The sequence below is a fragment of the Parasteatoda tepidariorum genome, chromosome 8, assembly GCF_982258835.1.
Source record: "Parasteatoda tepidariorum strain Cologne lab strain chromosome 8, Ptep-v5.0, whole genome shotgun sequence".
Taxonomy (NCBI): domain Eukaryota; kingdom Metazoa; phylum Arthropoda; class Arachnida; order Araneae; family Theridiidae; genus Parasteatoda; species Parasteatoda tepidariorum.
Window position 1 is genome coordinate 1,748,214 of NC_141762.1, and position 20,837 is coordinate 1,769,050.

The 20,837-nt window shown below is 28.9% G+C and overlaps 1 protein-coding gene across 2 annotated transcripts in view; it reads left to right on the forward strand.

Annotated features, from left to right (window-relative positions):
* Positions 1-20,837, forward strand: part of LOC107440808 (guanine nucleotide exchange factor DBS) — a 149,604-nt gene that overhangs the window by 35,913 nt on the left and 92,854 nt on the right. The gene's annotated exons all lie outside the window — the stretch shown is intronic.

Consider the following 20,837-nt stretch of genomic DNA (forward strand, 5'->3'; position numbering starts at 1 on the left):
TTCCTTACTATTAAAAAAAAAAATCCAAATTCTTAATTTTTTTTTGGCATAGCAGAATCTCAAAGTCTGCTAACTTGAGGGAAAAAAAATTCATAACATCATAAATATTAAGATAATTAAAGATATTACATACGGGCCTGTAGCATTACTTTGAATTGTATTTTCATTAAAAACATGTTTTTCAAACTAGAACTTTTCAGTTCTTAAATTCGAAAATTTCAACTTTTTTTTTTTATAAAAAAAAGTGTTGAACGACTTATAGCGGGTTTGAAAACTACATTTTGCATGCTATCAATTTATCATTGACTAGCAATGAACACTATATTTATGAACTTGTTAAAAATTTATTAAGAACTTTGAAAACAATATTTTGTCAGCTACGAATTTTTTAAAAATTTAAAATCTACTTTGAAATCTTTAATTTCTGCGCTATCAGTTTATCAAAAAATAAGTATTAATTTTGAATATTATATTTTGTGCGTTATGAACTTAAAGGCTTGGGTATATGCTTTTAAAACGGAAAATTAACTTTAAAATAAGTTAACAACTTTTTAAATTAAATTCAGTATCAAATTTTAAAACTAAATTGTGAAACAATTTTAAAATTAAATTGCACTTTAAATGAGCAATGACCTTATTTGGGAATTATAAAAATTGCGTGAATTATTGCGCACAATTCAATATTCCTCAATTAATTAGTGTATTAATGGATATAACACTTTATATGGGTCATTCTCACAAAAACAGTCATTTTCATGTCCCCAGTATATTTTATGTTTGTTTTACAGCTTACGAAAAAAAAAATTCAGGGAAAGTGTCCTTCGGAATGCAAGCTAACAAAAGAATAAAAATAAAATTATCAATTTGTATTTTTTATTTATTTTAGGTAATTAAAATATACCAATATGTCATTCCCTCACTTGTCCCCACTGCTGATTTGAAAAAAGAAAAAAATTGTTTCTGAAATAAAAAATTTTTTTTTACAAATTCGTGTTTTTTATTTCAGAATACTGAAATATAGAATTCAGAAAATCAACTTTATATTTAATTTCTGATAAAAATATTAACACAGCACTATTTTAAACTTTGTCCCCAGTGTTTCGTGTCATTCCCTCACAACAATGTTCTTATCACCTGCAATCTTCTTAGAATAAAAATATTTTAATAAAAACTTCAGAAGTTAACAACTGGCATCATAGAACAAAATTGCAGTATGTTTCCATCTTCAACTTAAAGAAGCTTTGCTGTGGAATAAATTTGAATGAATCAAACCAAGTAAAATTTTTTACATTTGTCATTCCCTCATGTCATTTTTTAGAGCAAAATAAAATACAACTTCATCGAGAAAGTGGATAATTATATGTTGCTTTCTTGTATGAATATAATTGTATGTGATTGACTTCAGAAATTAATTAGGCCTAACTGTTATTTTTAAATTTCATTGAATTCGTCATTCCCTCACTAGTGTATAAAGTGAGGGAATGACGCTGAAGTGAGGGAATGATTCAAGATGAGTATATTATAAAAATTTTTTTTGTTCAATCGTGCCAGCCAATTTTATTTCCCAAACCTGTAAAAATTATTAAATATATAAGACTAAATTATAATAAATATTAGATATACTTAGTATGTTATCATTTTCAAACTTTAGGTAGATGTAACTTAGATAAAAACATGTATTAAAATAAAATATCATTCCCTCACTATTAGTGTCATTCCCTCACTTTTTAAATAGTGAAAATAATTAATTTACTTATTAATTAATTTGAAATATAAATTAAAAAATTTATAAATTAAAAAATTAATAAGTTAATTTATTAAATTAATTAATTTATTTATTAAATTAATTAATTAATTATTATAAATTAATTAATTATAAATTAATTAATTATAAATTAATTATTTAAAAAATTAATTAATTTAAATATTAAGAGTAATTTATAGGATATATACTTTCTTTATAATGCCATTACATATTTCTATTAATATAAAAAGTTTCAGAGCTTTTTATTCACTTTACTTTTTTGGGATTTTATGAACTGAAAAATGACAGTTTTCGTGAGAATGACCCATATATCTTATTTATGCTTTCAAAATATTTGTTAAAACATTCAAGCCTTAAAAACGTTTCTATAAATAAAAATATCAATTTATACACAAATTTCGGAAAAAATTTCAAATAGGTAACATGTTGGTTATTTATTAAATGTATAACATTGAAACATAAATTTGGAAACGCAATTTTAAGGTTATCAATGAAACATAACATGTGGAAATATGAGCTTGGAAAATGAACATATTGGTTTTATACAGGTTATTAAATATAATCCTACTGATATATAAATCGGAAAATAATCATATTGCTTAATTTTGGTAATTACCAAGAATTCTTGTCGAAAAATCATCTATTTTGTGGGGTCTATTATCTATTGCTTAATAGAGACAGAAACAGGAATGCTACCGTAGTTAAACGAATAACTAATAAGGAAGGTGAAATTGATGACGTTAAAAGCCGTTTTTATTACAGGAAAAAACAGTGAAGGGTTGAATGTCTATTATTAAAAATATTTCTAATTTTCATAAAACAATCCATTTTTTTTTCTTCGTTGTTTCTCATCTTGCCTTCCTCACCAGAGATTCGATAGATTTCAGCCTTTTCCTACTCGCTTAAATGAGTATATACTTTGACGAGGATTCTAATAATGCATATTAGGAATAGTCATTTTGGAACACCTTGAATATTCGAGTGTCACCGTTGTTGTCAATTGTTCCATAAATTAATAAGCTTATTTATGAAATTTATTCCTTCATTTCAAAATCATTCATAGAGTCATTGAGTCTGTAGTTTATTTAAGTATCATTGTTATTGAATACGTTTTCGGAAATATGCATTCAGTAATGTAAATATAATCATTTAACGACTATTCATTAATTTAAAATATTATTCAAACTTTAGTTAATGAAGAAAAATTTCAGTATTTATTTGTGTAATCTTTGTTATGCATATTATTTTCATTTGCAAGTTAGTTCGCGTAATACTTTATTTCATAAATTAGTTAATATGTTCATTAAATTTCTGAACAAAAATGGGTGCATTAAGTTTGTCCATTGATTTATGCATTCGTTAAACAGTGTTTTGTAGTTGTTACTATGAAACAATTTCTACATTTTCTTATGCTATGTTCCTATAATCTCTAACTTTGAACATTCATTTGAATAAAAGCAGTTACGCAGTGATTAAATTCACATATTTATTCCTTAATCTTTGCATCATACTACAACTGTTTAAATTTAAAAAATACTTAAAGGTATGAACGTAATTCATTAAAAACAACTTTCCACTTATTTTAAATTTGATTTCGTTCTCTTTTATTTCTCCATTTAAATTTGAATTCTCTTAAATGATGGAAAAATTTGTATCCCTACAATTCAAATTTTTTCCGAGTACTATTAAAAGAAATTACTATTAAAAATTATTTTTGCATTGAATTATAATTGGGTAAACGAATTTTACGATTGTGTGTGAAAATTTTAAAATTCTCTTAAAAAGTTCCCGAGATATGGTAAAATACGCTTATAGTTATTAAAGGGTCTAGAAGTCTAGATGATTTTTTCCTAACAAAATTTTCGATGTTTTCAGAATATTATTCTGAGCAATTTGACACCAAGTACAAGATAATGGACAAAAAAACTTTCAAAGATATGGCAAAAAAAAAACTCACTCACTGGAATCAGAAAATAACACACTCGTTTTTTGTTAGAAGTTATTTATTCAAAGTTTTGTCTTTAAATCCGTTTTTTTTTCCAAATAAACTTATTAAGTTAAAACTTGGTTATTGATTTAAGAAAAAAAACAGCATGTTACTCAAATTCATACTAGCACTTGAATAATGTAAGTATTTTTTACTTTTTGGTGGGGCAAAATAATTTTTTCCACATAAAAATCCAAAACGTTATTTTTTTTTTAGTTTAAAAAATGCGTTTTATTTTTCACTTTCTTGGAGCTAATATGGTTTTAAAAAGAGTATATTTGACTGCCTATTAAAATTTGTTTCAATTCATTAACATTATTTTAATGACTTGTCTCTTTTTTTCTTTCAAATTTTATCCCTAAGAAGAAATTAAGTTTTAAAAGTTCTTTACATTATTTTATAAAATTATGTCTGTGCTCATGCTAAACTCATGTAAAAAAAATAATTTCAGAATCTTAATTTGAATATTAGACGCTTAGATATTAGATCCTACTTAAATATTAGTTAAAATATAGATACTATATATTTAGTCAGGGCACGCGATAAGGGCTTCAAATTATTAGCAAGTAAATTAGCCAAACATCGAAAGTATTAGCCAATTTTCGAAATTCTTTACCAAGGGCGAAATTACCAAGGGCAACAAAAAAAAAAATTTGATAGTTTTTTCCCGTTAAAAACATTGAATCAAAATACAAATTTACAATAATTGAATCATTTTATTAAATTCAAATCAAGAGTCAATTTTCAGTTGGGGAGGAGTAATTGAACAATATGAATGGGGAAGAATAAGAATTGGTTAGGGTTAATTTTTGATTACTTCTTAAACTAGAGGCAGTAATATAAAGATAAAACTGAAGCAACAGTATGTTAAAGTCACGAAAAAATATTTTTTTCTGCAAAAATAGTTGGATGATAATATGCAATATGTTTTATTGATTTTCGATTCCCCTCTCCCAAGGATGGGCAGAAAAAATCATTCGTCAATATTTTCGCCAAAACACAATTTCTCTAGCTGAATTTACGATTTTACCGCAGATGGCGAATGCTTAGCGTGCGCGCGAATAATAATTTATAGAAAGTATATATTACTATATGCTTTCGATTGTTTTCCGGATCCAGTCATTCCGACCCTATTTTCCAAATTGCAGCTCCATATTTTGTAGGTCAAAAAAAGAAGAAAAACAAAGGTATGATTTAGAGACTGACATATTCAAGGTGTTAAATAAATTGCAATCAAAGTAAGTTACAAAACATAATTTAAATCAACCGAAAAAATACAATTCTTACGGAGTAAGTTACAAAAACGTCCTTTTTCTGAAACCTTTGTTACAACAGATTCGGATTTTTGATCTTTTAAAGGAGGGGTCTCAATATTTTAATCAAGCTAGCAGTTTATATCACTCTAACTTCACTTTTTGCGCATTTCACCATAGCTTTGAAGCTAATAAATCATAAAACGTTTCACACATAGTTAAATTTATTTAATTCGTCTATTCCAAAATAATTTTAAGTAAAAAAAAAAAATATCGTTTTTTATAACGATGTTTTTCATTGTTAAAAATACTTACTTTCGAAAAATGGTTTGGTTTTTACGTTTAAAAAATTTAGAACACTTTAATGAATGCAATTTTTTGAACGAAACCAAATATTGTAGCTCCCGAAAACTTATTAACTGATTTCATCCAAATCTTTGGATTCTTTTTTTTTTTTATTAAAGTTAGATATTTTCAGATGATATAAAACTTTGTACACCGAAGAAATTGAGATTTTTTTATCGTAGTAAATTAAAATAACAAAAAATGATTTCTAAAAAATATTAAAATTACTTTTTGCGTGTTTTATAACTGCGTGCAACAATTGTTTGATTCCAATAAATATAAGTCCAAGTAAAATTGATATTGACCAACATGATTACGTAATTCATTTAATACAAATGTACAGAGTGCAAAAAAAACGGACCACACTGAATAACATTTGATCTAATGATCGGATCTGTACGTTCCAGGACTCAATCTTAATGATTCGAAGAAATGACTTCAACTACGTGTATTAATAATTACAGATGATATTTTAGGATACGAAATCGGACACAAAAACGTAATTTCTTTGGATAAACATATCTTTTTTTCGGCTGATCAGAATTTCTGACCTTCAAAAAATAGGAGTTGGACGCAATCTGTCAAATAGGGTCAGTTTGGTCAATAGAGCGGTTCAAAGTTTGATGTTAATTTTACTTTTTTGCGTATTTCTCGAGAACTCTGCAGGCGTTATTTATAATTTTAAAGCGATAATATTCGCTTAGACAAGAATAATTCCATAAAAAAATAACATTCAGTAAATATTTATAATTTATTATTATTTTATTTAATAATAGTCAGAAAATTTTGAATTGTAAGATATACAATATTTTACATAACTATAAAGATTATAATTTTTCATGTCCAAATACAAAATTTGAGAGAAGTCGGTCGAATAGTTCTTGAGAAATCAAATTTTTAATACCGGACATCATCAGCTTCCAATCAGCACGTAAAATTTTATCTTTTATTTGAATTTAAGCGAACCAATATGATTTATTTTATTAATAGTTAAACAAGTTCGAAAATTATTACAAGTTAATCATTTTCGAACTAAGATTCGAATCGTTTTCTTTCCATCATACTCTTAACTGCACGCCGTCGTCATTTCAAGTTTTTAAATCTTGAAGATTTTGAGAGCAAATTGTAACGTAAAACAACAAAAAATGTGAGGGAAAAAAAATCGCAAAAATACTCTTTTTTTTCTTTCCAATGCCCACCGGGGTAACATCCGTCAATTCAGGCATTTACAGTGCCATTTTGTTGGCCTCTCTTTCAGGGGCACCATATTAGGTGGCCCAATGTCGCTCCCACAGTGAGGACAGATAGTACAGAGAAGGAAAGAACGGCCGGTGCCTTGCCCGGGATTCGAACCCAGAACCTTTCTGATGCAAGGACAGTTCCCTGCCCCCTACACAGGCCGGTCGGAGCAAAAATACTCTTAAAATCGCAATAATGTGTTATTTCAAGTTTTCAAGTCTTAAAGGTTTTGAAAGCAAAACAGAAAACAAAACAAAGGCCAAAAAGAAAAATAATACTTTTAAAAATCACAATTATGTGTAGTTTCAACCCTGCGGTTGTAAAGCAGCCCGTATGGTATATTTTCCAATAAGTTTACCAATTAATAATTCTCGTACAATTTAATAAATGCTCACTTTTTTATGACGTCGTAATCCCTGTAAACTTTTCTACTTACCTTGGCAATTTAAGTTAGTTTTTGCGCAACCAAACAAAATGTAACGTTAAGTTGTTTGATTATTTCAAACTGATTGTGTACATAAATGCGTTTAAAACGGATTCATAAATGCTTAAAAGAATGTAGAAGTGATAAGAACTTATTGTATAAAGCAATGCACTCTTTCATTACTTTGAAATAAATGCTAGTAGAAAACAAACGTAAAGAATTCGAGAAAAAATATACAAGTAATCATTTTCCCAAAATAATGTAGTGTTAAAGAATATTCAAAATAAATGAATAAAGTGCAAAAATTATTACATATTAATTGTATAAACATTGCGAGAAAGTAGATAAATGTAAATACAAACTCATAGAATAAGTAAAATATAATATTGCTCTTAAATGCGTATATAAGGTTAAAAGAAAAATATCTGAATAAATGCACCTATAACAATGAAACCTACATAAATGATTATACACTATGGTTTCTGGTTCGAAAAAAATTCAAGCAAAAGTAATTAAAAAGCTGAAAAGTAGCAAAAAGATTTATTTTAGTTACTGTGTGAAACGTATACTTTCTAAAATAAAATGAAACTGTATGATAGGATAATGATATCTACATTTAAAAATCAGTTAGAGAGTGAAGTAGTAGGAAAAAAGAAAGCCAATTTAAGGTGTCGAATTTATTATTTTTTTACGAGTATTTAGGGCTAGCGAGTCAGTTTTGTCTCATAAAATACTGGGTTTCTAATCAAACTATTTTATTTTTCCTGGAGTTGTGAGTTTCAGGGTTCAATCAGCACACATGGGGGGAACAAAAGTCTCGGACTTAAGATATGTTAGCATTACTGCATGTTCTTGATGCTTTGGTTTAGCCTTCCAAAAAAAAATTCTTGAATTTGGCATAGAAGAGATTCAGAAACTCATCATGTTGTTGTAGTACATTATTTAGGTAGACTGGGAAACATGATTCGAAGACACAATGGCGGATAGGGCGTCTCTTTATATTGCCTGCGCGAGAAGTCAAGCACTTTATGGTATGGCACAGTTTAATGGTTCTTTTCGAAGTCCGATAAAACACCCACTCTCACTGATACCTCTACTGTGGAATATTTAAATTCAAATCTATTGAATGTCCCTTCACTGAGCCGTGGTGACTCAGGGGATAGAGCGCTCGCCTTCTAATGAGGTGACCCAGGTTTGAATCCCACCGATGGCTGGTGGATACGAATTCCGGCTCGCACCGACCACAGTGGTAGATCATGGGTCGAATCCCCTTGCCGTCAAGCTAACAGTGTGAGGTTTTCGTGGTTTTCCTGTGTATTTAACGCAAACGCGGGTGAGTTCCATCAAAAAGTCCTCCACGAAGGCAAATTTCCCTCCCAATACTTGATCCAGGAGTTCCCTTATCTTCTGGGTGGGGTTCAGATCGGCTGTTCAACGACGGTCATAAAGTCCCTTTTAACTCAGATGCTGGAGAAATGAAAAATGTTCCAGACATTATTCTAGCAGTGATCACATCGTACTGTGAAGGCTCAGAATTTCTATAAAGCAGAATTTGATGCTAAATTCACAATTATTGAATGCAAACAGTATGTACAAACAATACATACTGTTTGCATTCAACGATTTTCAACAATTCAATAATACTGTTTGTAAACAATGTACACACAGTATTTTAGTGTAGAATACAAATATGAAGTGTTAAGAGAACGTTTTTGGTGTCTGATAATACGTACTTTAATGATAGGTGGATAACATTGGAACCACAGAAACTTTTTTAAACTAATACCGGTGGTTTTTAGCAATCAAAATGCATCAGTTTTCCATACAGTACATTCTTTCATGCTTTTGGTCACTAAAAAGTTCTTCTGTTAACATTTTGAAAATAGTGGCGAGCAAAAGATTTTTAAAACTGTAATCTTATATCGTGATATAAGACATTTACTATATGAAATGTATACAATCTTAAATATAATATAATTATGTTTATTTTTATAAAGCTAACAACATAAATAAGAAAGAAAAATGCATTATATCGTGTACTATGCACAATGCCCTAAAAAAAGAAAACAGACCAACTTGAATACATTTTGATCTAATGACCGGATTTTGACGTTCAAGGACTCTTAGTAGCAGGAGGGGTTGACCTTATGTTATGTTACGAAATCAGATATAAAAACGTTTTTTCACTGAATAAACCTGCCGTTTTTCGACTGATTTGGATTACTAATGCCCAAAAATAGGGGGTAGCCGTAATCTGGAAAATAAGGGTCCTGATAGTTTAGTCAGGAGAGAGCTCCAAAGCTTTTTTTCTTTAAACCCCGTAATGCTAATTTACTTTTTAGGTATTTCACGCTTTTCCTCGAGAACTTTTTCATCGAATCGAAAAATGTTTGCACACAATCATCAAATTCGTCTATCCCACTATAATTCCATGCAAAAAATAAAATTTCGTAAATATTTTTTTTCTTATTATTATATTCAATAATGGTCGAAAAAAATTTGAATTGTAAGGATTACAATTGTTTACATCACTTTAAAGAATGCAATTTTAAATGTGAAATAACAAAATTTTAGAGAAATCAGTCGAATAGTTCCTGAGGAATTGAATTTCAAAAAATTCATACTTAAAATTCGATGTCTACATTCTATATTAAATATCAAGGGTATACTATTTAAAATCAAGCGCTTATATGTATTTTCTGTAAAAAAAAAGTTAAGAATAAATTTTTATATTTTTAAGATTTAAACCAAAAAATAAATAAATTTTTTATACTTTTATATCTCTAGCTTTTCTATGTTTTCTACCTTTTATATTCTCTAGCTTTCTTAAGGTGATTTAAAAATAATCCTTTTTAAAAAAATAAAAGTCAGTGTGACATTTCGAAGATTAAATTTTACTTTTGACAGTAAAGATGAGAAAATGCGCGTCAGAGAAATAAAAAATAAAAAATTTCGACTGTAAGCTCAAATTGAACTCCGTTTTATCGAAGCTGTCAGTTTGTTATAAAAATCAATAGCACTATATTTGAAGCTCAGAAAGAAGTTTATGATTAAAAAAGTAATTGCAAAAAGCTTGGTAAAATTATCTTTCTAACTTAGATTTATTTTCAGACTATTTTTCGCGACTTACACTAAACAAAAATAGTATGTTAGTTGCTTTCATGAAAATTTTTTCTATCATCCGAACTAGTGATTACGTGTTTTATAGTTATTTATTACATGGTTACTTTTTGAATTGACTTAAAAATAACTTTATTAAAAGTTTGCTGCTAAATAACAACTCAAAATTCGATTCCTTCTTCTCTAAGTATTTAAAAAAAAGAGCTCTCCCAAAAACAAAGCTCAGTCTTTATGTGTGTATATATAAGTTCAAAATGTAGAGAAAACAAGGGAAATATTACAGAATAATAAAAAAAGAGGGAGGAATAATAATAATAATAAAAATAACAATAACCAGAGAAAAAAAAGGACAAAAAATGTTAGATTTTTTTAAAAAAAATCTGGAAAATAAAAGATATAATCTCTTCATCAGCACACACGATTATATCCGCAAAAAAAGACTGCTTTCTGATATTGTATCAATATAGCCAAAGCAAAATATATCAATACAATAGTGCGAGGAACACTCAAAAAAGTTGACAAAAAAATTACAACAAATAAAATCGAACACAACAAGTAAAAATATCACGTAAAAGCATAAAATAAAAGGAAAAAAACAGAATAAAACATGAAGAGAAATCTGTAAAGCGAGTAGCGAATTCAAATGAACTTACATGAACGGGAAATTTTTCAAGAATGATTTAAAATATATTCGTAACAAGATTGCCAGATTGCAAAAAGTGAAAACAAAAGCGCAAATTGAGCTAAAAGCGTAACTAGAGGAGTTTTGTAATAAAGTGCGTTCTTACTGCGTTACTGAAGTGCGTTTGATTTGTTAGTTACCAAGGATGGACCCGAAAATGGATGTGCGCAAGGTAACATTATACTGGATTATTTAAAGAAGTTGACAATAAATAATTTTAGAAAATAAATGTTAATTTAAGAGAAAAAACATAAAATAGAAAAGAGAAAGAAACATGAATTGCCTGTTTTGCACATAATTTTAGCCACGGATTTATATACATATATACATATAAGGAGACATAAAAAGACAGATATATATATATATATATATATATATATATATAAATCTTTCATTATTGTAGGGAAGTGTACATATATTCGATAAGTATTTTTAGCCTCCCCAAAACACATCACTGTCTTTTTATGTCTCCTTATAAACATTTTTTTTTACTTTAAACAGATTTTATCTCCTAAAAACATATCTCAGTCTTTGTGAATCTTTTCTCCCCGAAACAATCTTACAATCTTTGTTAATCAGCTTTAGTCTCTCAAAAAGTTTTAGTCTCTTCCTCATATAAATATATTTGTTTTGATAAAGGGAAAAATCAAAATTATTAAAAAAGCAATTAAAAACTACACTTCCAGAGAAAAATCACGCCATGCAGCAGAAATTCCCTTAGAAAATTGAAACCAATAGAATATATAAAGAAGTGAACAATGAAAAATTTAAAAATGACGGACGAAACTGACGTCTTCAGGGGGTACCAGCCCCGGAAGTCATATATGCAAAACCTTTTCTATCGAGAGAGTACGACAAATGTCTAAGGTGCTGTCTCTGTACCCCAAAGGTTTTGCCAAAAGTCCAGGTAGAGAGAAAAAGAATACAAAATACAAAAATAAATACAAAAGTATAATACTTAAACTAATACAAAAGAAAACAATGTTCAAAAACTTACTCAAAATTAATAAATCCCAAAACCAACGAACACAACGCACTACAAATTGTCAACTAAATTGAAATTAATGAAAAAACAACGCCCCTTAATTCAATGCGCAGAAGGAAGAAAAAAGAAAAGAAAAGGAGCAAGAAAGCAGTTGCCATCATTAGTAGAAATACTTAACGCATCATAAGAAAACAAAACTAACAATTTTTAATCATTTCCTTAATTTTAAATTCAATGTTACAAAAATTAAAGGGAAATCGTTCCAGATTTTTTAAATCCGAATCCGTCTACAAAAAGGTCGGAGAAAGTACGTTTTTGTGTCTGATTTCATGACTTAAAATATCGTCTGACCTAATTACTTAGCATATTTGAACCATTAAGATTGAGTCCTAAAACGTGAGAATTTAGAAAACAAAAGTTATTCAGGTGGTCTTTCTTTTTGGTCCACTGTACATAATAGCCTACTTACATTTTCTTTTTTTTTTTACAAGCTTATAGCAAACATTTTTCTGCATGGCTAGTAAATTATAGTATTAATTTAGTCAATAAAAAGATTAATAATGAAAGTAGTTAAGTAAGCGACGAAAGAACGTTAAAATGCGTCTTTTCTGTTTTCACTAAGTTTGTCTCTTTTAAGAAAAGTGAACTGTAAAATCTGTATTGAACCGAAATGAGGCATAAATTAAATATCGAGGTTAAAAACTTAAGATAGGGTAAAAATTTGCCTACTGCTTCCCCTTGGGTAAAATATGCCCCATTAAGTTCATTTACTCATTTAAAAGAAAATTTAAAAATACTTTTTAGCTTCCGCGGATTCATGACACAACAGTTAATCTATCCACCTTCCAACTTAGAAATCGGGGATTCAAATGTGAGGTGAGACATTAAGCTTATATCAACTAATATTGATAGCATCTAATACACAAATCATCCAATACAGCTACAGACATACATAATCTAATACAGCTTTATCTAATACATAAATTATTATTTTGTAATCTAAATGACTTTTTACAGGATTAAAATTTTTGAAAACAAAAGGGAAAATTTGATAGATGTTTCATTTTTTTTTATCTTTTAACTAAAATGCATTATTATTAAAGAAACTTCATTTGTAATTTAGCAAATTAATTTTCTGAGTGTCTTTAACTTAAAATTTTTATTTTGTGACAGATATTTTTTAACTTTTTATTAAATTTAATGTTGAAATATAAGCAAAATTGGATTATAATTATTGTTAAAAAAGATAGAAAGAAGGGATACATTTAAAAGAACTCTTTAAGAAAGGAAGATAATGTCATTGAAAATACAATCTTTATTAGTAGTAGAGGCATAATTTCTTCACAAAAATTATAATGTAATTTTATTTGCATTTTCATAGTTAATGCAATGAAAACTAAAAATTATTTATAGCAAAATTAAAAAAAATCAGTTAGTCGAACTAAAAAAAAATTAAATTACAATTTTTTTTTAAATATTTTATATATTTTATTTAAAAAATGAAAATAATAAAACATCTATCAAAATTTCTTTGCTTCTAAGAGTATAAATTTTGTAAAAAAAAAAAATAGTTTGGAGTAAAAAAATGTTAATTTATGTGTTAAATAAAACATATTAAAAAGTTATCAGTTTGATCAGAAATCTAGATCAAATATCTGATCTCTCAGTAAAAAGGCGGATAGATTAACTGTGATGCCAGTAGACCGCAGGGAGTTGAAAAGTTTTATTATTTTATAAGAAATGAACTAAAACTTCAAGGGGCATATTTTTCCCCAGGGGCAGCTGTAGCAGTAAATATTTACCCTATTCAAAGTTTTGAACTACGATCTTTAATTTGAACTTAATTCCGTTTCAATACAGATTTTACAGATATACACTTCCCTTGTTAGCACAACTTTTTAAATGCGCAATATATTTAAATTTTCCAGGAATAAGTAAGAATACCTAGTTTATGAAGTACTTAGGAAAATTTTTTTAAAGGGTCTTTAAACATCACCACGAAACCCTCATCAATGAGAACTTTTAAAATGTTATTCAGGACACTTCTTCCAACAAGTCTGCTGAACCTAGTCTTCTCGATAACTTTTTGAACTCTTTTTTTTTTTTTTTTTTTTTTTTTTTTGGTCTTCGTTACCTGTACAATATGTCTTAATATCCATGACTCTTCACAAAAATTCCATTTTGGAGCAAAATTTGAACCATTTATGTCACAAAAATGTAAATTTTGTTTCATTTACCGACGGGAAAAAAAAAACATGTTAGATTTCAGGAACTTGAAACTTCACTAAGACGTAATTTTGGACTTGTAACATTTTGACAGTAAATGAAACGTTTCTGCGACCTTCCGGATCTCTTTTTGACATTAATCACGTTTGTTGAAAAGTTGATATTTTGTTTTGTTAGAAAATAAACCGTGAAAGTTTCGGAACATAACAAAGAAATAGTACCGGAACATTTTGTATACATTTAAAATTTGTGGGAAATTGACTTTCGAAACTGGTGGAATAATTAACCAATCACTTGAACAATTCCCAAAAAACAATCATTAGTTTGAAAAAAACAACAACACTGGGAATTGTATTTAGTAATATCAAATTTAAAGCGTATCATTTATGTATAACAAAGCTTTTATATTATTATTTAACAATAATTTACTCGTCATTCATTATCAATTTTCCATAAGATGTTCTATAAATGTTACCACCTGACCCTCACTAAAGGGACTCCTTCTTGGATGTCGGATAAAGTTATGGACACAGAAATCATTTTTGTGTACCCCCCTCAGATTAAGTATTAAACCCTTCGAACGAAGCAAACAACGATCGATGTCACGTTGGTATGTGAAAGCGAACCTTCTTATCTGTGCTTGCCAGCTTCGTCGTCCGGAGACGAAGAATGCGATGACGTCAGAGCATTTCTCTCTTCACTTCAAATCGCAAAATAGTGTTGGCGGGAGAAGTTGATACTTGTTTTATTCGATTTGCCTTTGTCACTTAATGTAGAAAAATAGATAGACCGTAGAAGGGTTAGTACTAAAGATTAATGGAAAAAGTATCTGCGGGGTAAAAAGCAAACGATCTTTACAACGGTATCAAATCAAAGAGCTTATAGAACTCATAATCAATCAATCAATTATCTTTGAAGAAAGACTTTTAATTTAGCCAAATAAATAGCATTCCACTCCGTCTTTCTTTATTGCTTATATGAAATAATATTAAAGAGTTGTCATGTAACATTTTTCCTGGTTATTTTGTTTTTACGGTTTGCTATTCTCATACAATCTGATGCTCATTTTCTCAAAAATCATTAAAATTTCACGTAATTTATTCTTTATTTAACCTTTTCAAAATGAGAAATTGTTATGATTCTTGAAAAGCTAAAGTAATTTGGACGGAATTAAGCTCAATAACTGAAATAAGAAACGGGAATCTGAAGTGCTATTACATATATAACGCTATTAAATAAAATAATGTAGAAAAAATAAAACGTTGAATTTACAATTAGTCATCTTTTTTTTTGTTGTGACCTAGTGAAGTTAACTGTCACAAATTTACAGCCAAAGCGTCAACATTTTCCTCAGCTTTATTCGAAATCTAAAAAAAATATCGATTTTGGAGTCCAAAATCGTTATTTGTTTTGTTTTCGTCTTAAGCTGAGGACACAACTTTGGACACAGGATTAACTTTAAAAAATCTCCTTCATGACGATTTATATTGAAACATGCGAGTAAATAAGGAATTCATTCAACATTATAATATAACAATAAATCAAGAATGTATATTGTGGGTGACCATTTTTTTAATGTTGTTGTAGATAGCAACCATAAACAAAGAAAATAAATGATGATAATTATTTCGTCAATGATTGAACTTCTTTCTTTTTATCCCAGACTTCTTTTTTGATCGAACGTCACTCGATGCAGTGTTTAATTGCATTTAATTAATTGAAAATTTGTACAATAGTTATCCAGCCTTTCATAGCTTAGGATTGTGAAACCTGTCGAATAAGGATGAAACATGTAATTTACTGATATTTTTAAAAAGAATTTTTGAAATAATTCAACTAACGATTTCCCGGTGAAGAATTAGAAACATTAGGACCATTTATTTAAACGAGGAAAAAAAAGTACCATCAGATTATTCCTGACGTGACTGGGTCATACAGAAAGAATGTATGAAAATATTGACTGAATTTCTGAAAATTAAATTTTAAGTAGATTAGCTAGAAACTAACGAACTCAAAAGCCAGAGGAGGACCTAAAAAGGAGCAAAAGATCTAACCTCAATGGAAATTGCCAACTAAAAGGCTGAAACAGAAAGGTTTCGAACAACATTGTAGACTGTAGCGTTATGAAAGAACGAGAAGTGCATTTTGTGAGAAATGACAAGCTTGACTATAGCGAAATTTTTTGACATAAAAGAAACAGGTTATTTTTTTTTTACATACGATTTATATTATGTAAATTGTAAAATTCTTGTAAAGACCTATAGCACAATACGCAATGAAAAAGAAATATTTGAAAAACATTTGATTCAATGATCATGTATATCAGATACAATATCTTAATGGTTTGAGTGGTGGATCTTCCCTATTCTAAACAATCAGATATTTTTAATTACAAAATTTGATATTGAATGAACATTATTTAGTCCCGTTCTGATACATAAATATTCTTATAAGTTTGTAAGAAAAGCAGACAAAAACGTGATACATTTAAAATTCATTACTTATACATGTCATTACTTATACATCTTGCGAACTCTTTTTACAAAAAATAAATAAATAAATTCACCCAACTTAAAACTTGTTTTTCCAAAACAATGATGTTTAATAATTATTTATTTTAATAATAGCTGTAAATAAACTGCATGGCATAAAAAATTTCTCATTCTCTTGAGCAACAATATAGTTTAGTTTTACCTCCCAATAACGGGATCCCTTAAATAGGTGTCTCCAGGGCCCGATTATGAAAAACCCTGGACTGATACTGATTAAGGGACCCCAACTTTTTTGTTGAAAATAAAATTTGCATTACTTTAATTTTAATGAAAAATTAGCAAATCTGCATCAGTATACTTAGTAATATACGCATTCTACTCATTTTCAATGCTTGCACTCATGATTTTCTAATTCTTCTAAGTTAAGCCCCCAACGATATATAATCTGATAGGTGCATGGCATATAGAACGAATCAGAATGTGCATTTTATTTTTAATCAAGTAAAAATACGTTGTGGCAACTTTTTCACTATACAAAAATTAAGCATATACTATTATGACTCATTGATTTGATTGATCTTTTTGGTTAAAAGTTAAATGACTGTAATAATTTAATGAATCAGCAATATCTAAAATAAAGTGTAAAACTAAAAACCTTTTATATATTAATATGAGAGGGGCTCTAAAATGAAGGGCAAGTATTCATGCAAATAATCGTTTTGCCCCCCCCCCCATGCAATAATGAAGCCTTGGGTGTCCCGTATTCAGAGAGTTTATAAAAATCATGATACAATGAGACTTAACTATAGTTCGTTCATCAGGGGTTGGCACTTGGCTCCACCTTCTCGGACGAAGAGTTCATTTAAGGACGGGGAGCATAGGAAGAAACGTCCCCGCGCTTGAAATTGAGACAACCCTTACTGCTCGCCAGACGTAAGCAGTGAATTCTTTTTCAGTCACTTACTTCGCTTTATCATCTGCTATTATATCTTTCGTTACTCTAGCTAATTAAATATATTGCAGCAAAATGTCTAGAAAAGGACATACTATTCACTCAAAAGAAAGAAATGTCATTAAATTTAGGAAATATTTATTGTTAAATGCACATGAAAATTGCAAAATAAATATTTTTGACATACGATCGCCAAATAGCAACCTTGTTCAGGATTGTTCACATCCTTCTCCCAAAAATAGCGAAATAGTATAGTCGAATACCACGTGATGAAGGCGGAGCCAAGTGCCAACTCCTGGTGAACGAACTATAGATTTTATTTAACTTTTGTGTACTACGTTGTGCATGCCTAAAGATTTATCTCCACTAGCAAATAGTCTTATGTGGCGCTTTTGCTTAAATTTCCTTAACCAATCATTCGAGGCTTTGAAGTTCTGGTAACACTTTTTGAAACTTCTTTCGCTTTTCTTAAAGTGATTCTCCGCTTAAAGAAATATTTACCGAACTTACGGAGCAAAATCAATCGAGTTCTACTCCATCCATTTTGTATGCTTTAGTTTTTCTAAATTTGCTAGTTTTGGAATGAGCAACCCATGATTTTTTAATTTATCTTCAATTAATTAGCACATTATTTGATTTTTTGTTACTCCAAAATCTCATACAAAGCTTTTTGCTACATAAATTACATTTCTGAAACTGAAAATACTTCTAAAGGAACAAAGTTTAGGAATTTCGAAGATATTTAAAACGTCACGATTGAAAGAGTATTCCGAAAGAGGATTTTTAAAGTTGTTTCAGGATCTTTTACAGCCATGGCCAGAAGTACAGTCGTGTACGAGAAATATAGATGGAGCATATCTGAGTACAGACATCAAGAAGGTCAAAATTGAAGAGTATTGCGACTTTTAAAGTTATTTCAAAAACTTTTACAGCCAAGTACTGACATTAAGAACTGAAGAGCATCCCAAAAGAGAATTTTTAAAGTCGTTTCAAAAACTTCTACAGCCGAATATAGACATAAAGAAGGTCAAAAATACAGAATGTTCCGAAAAGGATTTTTTATGTTGTTCCAAAAACTTTTTCAGCTGAGTACAGAAGGTTGTTGCCGTAGGGCATTAAGGCAATAGATGCGATTGTTCTTGTTTTCCAGTGGCACCATCTATGATCAAGAATTTGACTTCTACCACACCCATACGTCACACCCCTTCATAGGGCGGACCCATTTATACATCCATCCACAGATCGTTATTTTTGACCTGAACCAAAGAACGATCATTCTCCAATTTAGTACCATTAGAGGTATTATTTGTTATGGGAACATGGAAGACTTTGTGACTCCGACAGATTTAACGTGCACCAATCACCATTTACTACAGTCTTCAGGCGGCTGGATTCGAACTCTCGTTCTCACGAATGTAAGTCCAGCGCCCTTCCAACCAGGCTGTCCCGGCCTCCCAGAACTTGGAACTTTACAACAAATGGAGGTTGTTTTGGTATATATTAAATGAAGACATAATTCACACATAATTCTGGAATTATTGGGTAAGTCCTGGATATTCATAGCCTCCCTCTATCTTAATTTATACGATAACCTGTTCAAAAACTTTAAAAAAAAGTAAAAGGTCTGAATTCATGTAATGATAACTAACATTAAAAGCTTTCTTTTTGCGTTGTAAGAGGGCGCTAACGTAACCAATTATTAATAAAGTCCATCTTTGTGGAAAGGCTTAAACCAAATGTTACCCTTGCGTGTGAAACATTCATTTATTTCTAACGTCCTAAGGATGGTATCTTCAGTTTAGCCTCATTCTTGTGTTGTATAACATTAACGGAACAGATGTAGTTCTTCTCATACTTAGCTCACACGTTATGGCGAGAATCCTTTGAAGAATTTAACTCGTTCGTAATGTAAAAATTTCTCTGTTTTAAAGCCTATTAACGAACCTATACTGTTTAGAGAGAATTTCTTTCAAACAAATTTACGTAGTTTTCGGTTCAATTAAATTAGCTAAAGACTTTAATTTATGATTATGTAATTAACTGGAAGCACGTTCAACACTTTAAAAGGAAATAGATAATTTGCATTTAGTACAGTAAGGTAGTGCTCGAATATTTTGAACTATAAATTTTGTATGTACAAATTATTTCAACACATATATTTCTATTCACTTCTGTTGATGCTAAATTAAGTGTATCATATTGATTTTCGTGTTATAAAGGGAGAAAGATATGTAAGACTATAAAATTTGCAATGTAAATATGGTATGAATGATCTATTTTTGCATTTAGTTTTGTTTAAAATTGTCATTAGTTTTAGTATTCTTCATGAAGAAAAATGTAAGTATTTCTATATAATTTTAAATTCTGTATAGATGCTCAAATAAAACTTACATTAATTTTCAGAAGTATATTTTGAATATTTTGATCCCAATAAATTTTATATGAACATACTATTTTTTGCTCTGACGTTTGTTTTATTTCGGTTAAATTTAGGTTTTATATTAAATTTGGATCTGCAATCTAAAGTGAACTAATAATTTAAATAATTTTGCATTTATATTTTGTATATATCTTATTTTGTATTATTTAAATATTTTATTAATAGATTTTAAATAAATTTGACGTGAAATTATTTTTGATATACCCTAAATTTAATATAAAATTATTTTTGCACTTATGTTCGGTTTTGTTTTTATTAGTAAAACTTTAAAATTTCCATTAATTTTAACAGTCTCAATGTAGAAAGATGCATGGATGGAATTTCGATGAATCTAACTGTAAAATTGAATAACTGATCCCTGAATAACTTACGTGCTAATGATCGGATTTTCACGTCCTAAGTGCTAATCTTAATAATTCCTGGGGTTTGAATTCAAATATCTTAACTAATTTTTGTAAACTATTATTTAAATTAAAAATCAAACACAAAAACGACTTTCTCTGAATTAACATATATTTTTGTTTACATATTTGGATTTCTGATCCTCAAAAACTGGGGTAGAAAAAATCTCGAAAAGATTGCATCAAAAATTGGGGGGATTGAAAGCTTTGGCGATAGTCCCCCCCCCAAGAAAACCAAGCAATGTCGCAGTCACAAATGAGTAACTTAAGAAACTTATTCCTGAGAGTAATTCCTAATTTTAGTCAGTTGTTAAACAACCAAATCCAGACAATAAAAGAAGAATAAAATTAGTGAGTTCTCGGTGAAGTTTATTTATTAATAGTTAATAGAAAAATATCTCGAAGTTTCTAGGCAATTGAGATGACTATTTTGAGATGTTTATATAAGGATTTCATACTAAAAGTTATTATAATTAAAGAAACGTATGTTATTATAGTTATATACAAAATTCTAGAGATCATCATT